At 41.8% G+C, this 8,039-nt stretch overlaps 1 long non-coding RNA gene across 3 annotated transcripts in view; it reads right to left on the bottom strand.

The window, feature by feature from the left end:
- Positions 1 to 4,204: 4,204 nt before the first annotated feature.
- The window catches only part of LOC125105045 (uncharacterized), a 45,082-nt gene continuing 41,247 nt past the window's right edge, over positions 4,205 to 8,039 (bottom strand). For 2 of the 3 annotated variants that reach the window (XR_007128792.1, XR_007128794.1), the window contains one exon: positions 4,916 to 6,464. This is a non-coding gene — a long non-coding RNA (uncharacterized LOC125105045). Of the gene's footprint in view, positions 4,483 to 4,915; positions 6,465 to 8,039 lie in introns of those variants that run through there. The other variant, XR_007128793.1, reaches the window with a different exon arrangement.

Below are 8,039 nucleotides of genomic sequence, written 5' to 3'. Positions count from 1 at the left end.
GGTATATAGTTACGATGTTATTTTTGGAAACTGCTAGAGAATGAAATGAAAACTTGTGATTTTCCTTCAACTTGGCTTGAAAACAAAATAATGATCTTATGAACTTGGAAGTGAATACATTTACTCTCCTCAAACTTGCTTACTTGTAAATGAGTGACTTAGAGCAGAGCCCGGAATAGGGAATTCCAATTCTACACTTTTTTCTTAGTTCTGTCCCTGTGTATGGATTGATCCTTACCATAGTCATCAACCATCCTCTTCTTAAAAAAACAAAAACAAAAGCAAAAACAAAAAACAAAAAAACAACCTGCTTTATGTTTAAACACATACTATTATTGAAATCGCCTATTTATTTTATTTTTTTTTTAAAGATTTTATTTATTTATTTGACAGAGAGAAATCACAAGTAGGCAGAGAGGCAGGCAGAGAGAGAGGAGGAAGCAGGCTCCCTGCCAAGCAGAAAGCCCGATGTGGGGCTTGAACCCAGGACCTGGGATCATGACCTGAGCCGAAGGCAGCGGCTTAACCCACTGAGCCACCCAGGCACCCCCTCGCCCATTTATTTTTATTGTACATCTAAATGCTATACAGTGCCCAACCTAGATAATTTAGGTTTGGCCCCCTATAGGGATGGCTAGCAAGGTTTTCCTTAGGAGTATAGGGTGTTTTTGTTTAGTTTTGTTAGTATAGGATTTTTGTGTTCTCTCCTTATGAAATATGCATCAAACTCTCACTTGTGACTTGTGTAAGATGTGAAGGCAAAGCTGTGCTGTATGTTACTGTCACTGAGAGGATATTTGGGTGTGGTATACCATGCTACCTCTGAAACTATTTATTTATTTAGTAAACCCTACCCCGATGTGGGGTTTGAACTCACAACCACAAGGTCAAGAGTCACATGTTCTATCAACTAAACCAACCAGGTGCCCCTGGAACAACTTGAATACACAGCTTCTGCTTTCTAAAAAGTCCCTTTTTGTTTATTTGTTTACTTTTTACTATGAAAAATTTCAAACATTCATAAAAATAGAAATAATAGTACAAGGATCCACATATACCCACTCTACCATTCACATTCAAGAATTGGTAATATTTGTCTTATTTACTTTTTCTTCTCCTCCTCCTTCTTTCTTCTTCTTCTTCTCCTCCTCCTTCTTTCTTCTTCTTCTTCTTTCTTCTTCTTCTTCTTCTTCTTCTTCTTCTTCTTCTTCTTCTTCTTCTTCTTCTTCTTCTTCTTCTTCTCCTCCTCCTCCTCCTCCTCCTCCTTCTTCTTTTTGCTTTATCATTTAGAATGACAGATATCAAGACAATTCACCCCTGGGGCGCCTGGGTGGCACAGCCAAGTGAACATCCACTCTTGGTTTCCACTAGAGTTGTGATCTCAGGGTCATGGAATGAAGCCCTATGTGGGGTGCCATGCTCAGGGGGGAGTCTGCTTGAGGTTCTCTCTCCCTCTCCCTTTGCCCCTCCTCCCATGTGCATGCACGCTTTCTTTCCCTCAATCTCTCTCAAATAAATACAGAAATCTTTTTTTAAAAAGACAATTTAATCCCTAAATTCTTCAATATGCTTCTTAAAAAATAACCACATACCATTATCACACCACCCAAAACTAGCAATAGTTCCCCTGTATTGTCTAAATGTTTTATACATATTCTATTCTCTAGTCTCCTTTTAGGTTCAGGTAAGTATTCTATTAAAGATCATTCACCATTGCTTTTGTTTGTTTTGTCTCTTTTTTTAAAAGATTTTACTTATTTATTTATTTATTTTAAAGAGAGAGCAGGAGGAGGAGCTGAGAGAGAGAGGGACAAGCAGACTCCTTGCTGAGCCCCAATACGGGGCTCAATCTGCTAACTCTAGGATCATGACCTGAGCCAAACCAAGAGTCAGTTGTTTAACTCACTGAGCCATACAGGCACCCCTGTTCTGTCTCTTTTAATCTAGAACAATCTCCCAACTATTCCACATCTTTTCCCCTTTTTTTCCTTGCGGCATTTTCATTGAGTCATTGAAAAGACATGCCAGTTTGTATTGTAGAATGCCCTATATTACAGATTTGCTTAAATATTTTTCATCAGGGTACCATTTAATAATACCCCTCTATCCTTCCTATATACTGTAAATTTCTTTTAAAGATTTTATTTATTCATTTATTTTTTTTAAAGATTTTATTTATTTATTTGACAGAGAGAAATCACAAGTAAGCAGAGAGGCAGGCAGAGAGAGAGGAGGAAGCAGGCTCCCTGCTGAGCAGAAAGCCCGATATGGGGCTCGAACCCAGGACCTGGGATCATGACCTGAGCCGAAGGCAGCGGCCCAACCCACTGAGCCACCCAGGTGCCCCTTATTTATTCATTTAAGAGAAAGAGACAGAGCAAAAGTAGGGGGAAAGGCAGAGAGAGAGGGAGAAGCAGAACCTCTGCCTAGCTGGGAGCCCGCTGTGGGGCCTGATCCCAGGATCTGGAGATCATGACCTGCACCGAAGGCAGACACTTAACCAACTGAGCCACACAGGTGCCCCTATATTCTGTAAATCTGAGGTGTGACTCATTCCAGTTAAACTTTTTTGCCAAGAGAGTTAAGTCATATGTGACACCGTACTTCCTGTTGCATCACATCAAAAGGCAATGATTGCTTGTCCCTTAAAAGGAATCTCCTGAGAAGCAGAAACATGTACCATTTCTCCTTTGTCTTAAAAAACATCACTGGAGGGGCGCCTGGTGGTTCAGTTGGTTAAGGGTCTGCCTTTGGCTCAAGTCATGATCCCAGGGTCCTGGGATTGAGCCCTGAGCTTGGCTCCCTGCTCTGCACGGAGTCTGCTTCTCCGTCTTCATCTGCACCACCCCCCAACTTCCTTTCCCCCACTCATGCTCTCTCTTTCTCAAATAAATAAAATCTTAAAAAAAAACAAAAACAAAACAACAACAACAAAAAAACAGCCACTGGACCAGAACTGTGAATGAGATATACCCTCCCTCTCAAATGAGTCTCAGTTCTCTTGTGAGAAGGAAAAGCAGTACTAACTCTGTAACTTTCACAGGGTTATGGTAAGGACTACAGGAGAATAGAATAAAATGAATAACTACGATTTATTGAGCAATCACTATGTCAAGCCTTATGCAAGAATTTTCCATTTACTATTAGAAATGGAATATTTCATTATACTACTAAAATTTGTGATTCCAATTAATCGTCACACTAGCCACAAGAGATAGGTACTATTACTATCATCTCTATTATGCAGGTGAGGAAACAGAGACACACAAAGAGAGTGAAGCGATTTTGCATAGGTCACACACGGTTAAGAGGGGGCGGCGGGATGCAAACTCCACCACCCGACCGCAGAGCCTGTGCAGGAAATCACCGTGAGTACTACACAAAAGCCAAGTATCAACACAGAAATACCAGTCGTTGTGTTAGGGGATGGAGAGGATGTTGTTTTTTGTTTTTTTCTTTGTCTTTTTTTCAGTCTTTCACTGATGTTATTCTATTACTTTCATATCCACGAAATGAATAGGCATTTACAGGGGAAGACATACAATATGGATATAAAATAACAATCAGAATCATTTATTACTTACCTGCGCTGGTGATACTGACAACGGAGTAAAAGAAATCACATCAACAATAATAAAAAAACTTTGCCTAGAGGGAAATAGACATACGAAGTAATACCATAAGCAGATATCCCGTGTTTTCTTTACAATGCTCCTCCTTTTGTCCTGTTTTATTTGACATATGGCTCACTTCATAAAAATGTTTAAATATTGATTTCCAAATAGCTTCACTTACTTGGTCCTAAAACAATATTAACAGGCCATGTGGTTTCTGGAAGGATCTGTTCTGCTATTTCTTGTAAAAAAATGTTTTGCTTTTTTTTTCTTGTTAGATTATTTAAGTCATCTCTACACCCAACATGGGGCTCAAACCCCTGACCTCGAGATCAAGAGTCACATGTTTTTTCTTTTTTTCTTTTTTTATATTTTTATTTATTTGACAGACAGATCACAAGTAGGCAGAGAGGCAGGCAGAGAAAGGAGGAGGCAGACTCCCCGCTGAGCAGAGAGCCCAATGTGAGGCTCCATCCCAGGACCCTGGGATCATGACCTGAGCCAAAGGCAGAGGCTTTAACCACTGAGCCACCCAGGCGCCCCAAGAGTCACATGTTTTTTCAACTTAGCCAGCCATGTACCCCCAGAAATACAACATGTTTAATTTAGTAACTGTGATAATTCTAACCCTGCAAATATTTATTATAATTTACATAAAAGTAAGATCTTTGGAATAGATTTTTAAAAATATATACATCAACCCAATGTAGGGGAGGACACCAAAATTATAGCAAGCCGTGGTAAGGTAAACATATCAGAAAATTGAAAATCATAATTGTCTTTTATCATACCTGAATGATAATAAAGAGAAAAAATTTTCTTGAAAATTTCACATAGCTGATTTCCACTTCAAAGCTCCTAACGATGACTTTTTTTTGGGGGGGAGGGTTACACAGTGTTATTAATAATTACTAGCTGAGGGGCGCCTGGGTGGCTCAGTGGGTTGAGCCGCTGCCTTCGGCTCAGGTCATGATCCCAGGTCCTGGGTTCGAGCCCCACATCGGGCTTTCTGCTCAGCGGGAAGCCTGCTTCCTCCTCTCTCTCTCTGCCTGCCTCTCTGCCTACTTGTGATTTCTCTCTGTCAAATAAATAAATAAAATCTTTAAAAAAAAAATAATTACTAGCTGAGATGTATTGATTGCTTTCTATGGCTTAGGCACTTCACCTGCATTATTCCACTTAATCTTTGCAACTGCCCTATAAGGCAGCTGCATTTATTATCACCTACTTACGAGAAAATTTGGTCTTACAGAGAGGTTACTTACCTCTCTGTAAGTAACTGGGAACAGTTACACAGATGTTAGGTGGCAGAGCCCAGAAGTCAAACTCAGGACTGACTCCAGAGCCCAGCCTCCCATCTGTGGGTCAGCTACCCACAGATGACAATAAATAACAACTATAATTTTCCTCAACTGAATTTCAAACCCTAAGAACATGCAAACTCATAACTTAGTAGAATGCCTTGTGCTGAACCGAGAGCAATGCAACACAAGAAACTGGATTGCAAAATGTAGCTTTAGAGGCTGGGACTCAGACTCACATTTCCTGCACCAGCAGCAGAAGAGGATTCTCACCACTTACCGGGCCCCCCTTTCCTCCCCACCCTCCTGAACAGCCTGTGGGCGTTCTTCTTGAAGATTCTTACAGCCACACTGGTGTCTGCAGCTGCTTTGGCATCCCTCCCTTTTCCGCCTCCCCTTCAAAGCTCTGGTGGGCAGGGTGTCTTCTTTCCCATCCTCTGGGGTTTCACCCAGCAGCCAATCAATACATATTTGTTGAATGAATAAATGAATGAATGAGTGAATGAGCAAACAGCTGTCCAACCGGTCATAGGTGGAAAAGTACACAGAGGTACTTAAATAGTAAGCCATTTGCCTAAAATAGCCTCAGTCTGACCAGAATACAAATTTCACTAAACTTCATCATTAAGTTGGGGAACGTTTATTTATTCTGTATTAGATACATTATTTACTTCACATTTCATACTTGGTTGCCTCAATATTATTCAACACTGCACTTGCTGTGTGATTGGGTCCTGTCACCTAATCTTTGATCCTTGTTTTCTTAATTATAAAATGATGGTATTAAGCCATACCTCACGGGTTGTCCTAAGGATCAAACAAGGTCACGAGGGGAGGGGCTCCACAAACTGTTCAGTGCTTTCTGATGCTGTCATCATTGTGCATTTATTAGCCCCTGATATTTGCAGCCTTTGTGCATCGAGTTGGTGGGGTGGACCTAAATGCATGATACAAAAAGGGTGATGTGGAGAGAATTCAGGGGTCCCTCGTGCCACCCACTAGAACAAAACACGCTGTAGCCAGAGCTGTGTGGGTGGACCTATGGAAGTCCAGCAGCCAGACCACACCTTGAGGGAATAAAAAAAAAGGTCCCTGGAAGCCCCACAAACCTTTGGAATCTCCTTGCTCTTTCCTTTTCCCAGTCACAGCCATAACCATTCTTCAGTCAAGACTCTGTCTAGACTTGGGGCACCTGGGTGACTCAGTGGGTTAAAGCCTCTGCCTTTGGCTAGTGTCATGATCTCTGGGTCCTGGGATTGAGCCCCTGCAGCGGGTTCTCTGCTCAGCGGGGTGCCTGCTTCCTCCTCTCTCCGCCTACTTGTGATCTCTGTCTGTCAAATACATAAATAAAATCTTAAAAAAAAAAAAAATGACTGTCTAGACTGACAGCCAAAACCCAGATTGTCTAATTAAGCCATTGAATCAGCCCGGAGACGTCGTCACTTCGAAAATTTCACTTCGAAAAGTGCTGGGCTTGAGCTCCTGCCCAGGTGGGCACATTCCAGTAATCATCAGAAGGCAGCATCCCACCTTCCCCTCCCCAACCATCCTTTATGGGGTAAAGAAGAGGAAAACAAAACTCAGGTGAATTGTCTTTCATCCATTCTAATTAGTTTTTCCCTCCTTGTTGGGATTTATTTGAGCTAGTGAGACAATCATCATTTGCCCAGGAAGCTCTGTTCCTCCAACATTGGGATCTCAGAGAATTAACATAGTGAAGCAGAAAGTTTGTTGATTATAAACAGGGCTTCTTTCTTGGGTCTTCTTTACTGCCCCCTCCATGTCCTCCCCTGTGCTCTTGGCTCCCTGTCACCACCCTCTCCTTCCATCTGTGTGAAAAGGAAACCCTCTGAAGTGTCTGTGAGACAAACAAACAACACGCCCCCTCCCCCTTCCCATTTTCTTCCTTCAAGGTTCTTTGCAGTAATTTTTAAAACTGAAATTTTCACAACAAATTGTTTTGATGGGTTCAGGGACATAAATTTTAATTCTCAGCCCCCAAGCAAACATTTCATCCAAAGATCCCTTACCTTTTTAAAAAAGAGCAAAGTAAATTTCTGCAGCAAAGAAAGACCTAGTATTTTCCTGGGCCTTCTTGCAAACAGAGGCCCCTTAGACAATATTTACATCTACGTGTGGGTGAGTTGAGACTGTGCTTGGGGGCAGTTGGAATAAGAGAGGCATTGATAGATTCCAGTAAGGCTGGCGGATATTGAAGAGTATGGTGTAACTCGGGGAGGGAGCACTGGGTTTGTGAAAAACGTCTAATATTTCTGAGCCCTCATGTGGATTAGGCAGCGTGCGAAATGCTCTACAGATAGCGTCTTTTCATTTTACCTTCATAACCACCCCCTTGGAGCAGACACTAGAGTTCCTGAGTGACAGCTGGGGAAACCGAGGCCCGGAGGGATAAGGGACCTAAAGTCTCTAAGGCCCTTGCTACTCCTGTGTGGTCTGTGGACCAACAGCACCGGCGACACGTGGGGGCTGCTTCCAATCTGCGTGGTAACAAAGGTGATGGGTGTACACATTCTAGGGAGGCTCCATATTGCTAGGGATACTGCAGCCGCGAGCGCGCGCATGCGTTCTTGTTCCGACCCGCCTGGGACCTGATGTTTACCTTCCCGAGGCTGTTGCTCATCGATAAAATGAAGATGAGCTCAAGCTCACTGTTGAGGATTCAAGGAACTTCAGCGGCAGCTTTCCAAAGGTCTCTAGACCTCTAGACCTCTAGAGGGCTTTTTGGAGTTTGAGTAAGTGGCACTACATAAATGGTGGCAGATCATTAACTAGTTTGCAAAAAGTTGCTTTTGAATAATAATAGAGGTAATACACCCTGGGTATGGGAAAATTGGAAAATGAAGGAAAGGTAAAGGAAACACAAAAAATTCTCCCATAAATCCCATATCTCCTGAGATAACCCCAGAAACATTTAGCTGTGTTTCCTTTCAGTATTTTCTCCTCACATATGTATGAGTATAAATATACTGTTGTTTGTTTGTTTGTTTTTTTTACCAAATAGGTATCATTCTGTATGTATGTGTTTGCATCTTGAATTTTTTTTTCTCTTCACATTTACATGGGGGGGGGAGGTTTATTTTTATTTTTTATTCTATTTTTTATT

This window comes from Lutra lutra, chromosome 1 (assembly GCF_902655055.1).
Source record: "Lutra lutra chromosome 1, mLutLut1.2, whole genome shotgun sequence".
NCBI classification, from domain to species: Eukaryota; Metazoa; Chordata; class Mammalia; order Carnivora; family Mustelidae; genus Lutra; species Lutra lutra.
The sequence above is the reverse complement of the archived record's forward strand: the minus strand, read 5'-3'. Positions and strand labels throughout refer to the sequence as shown.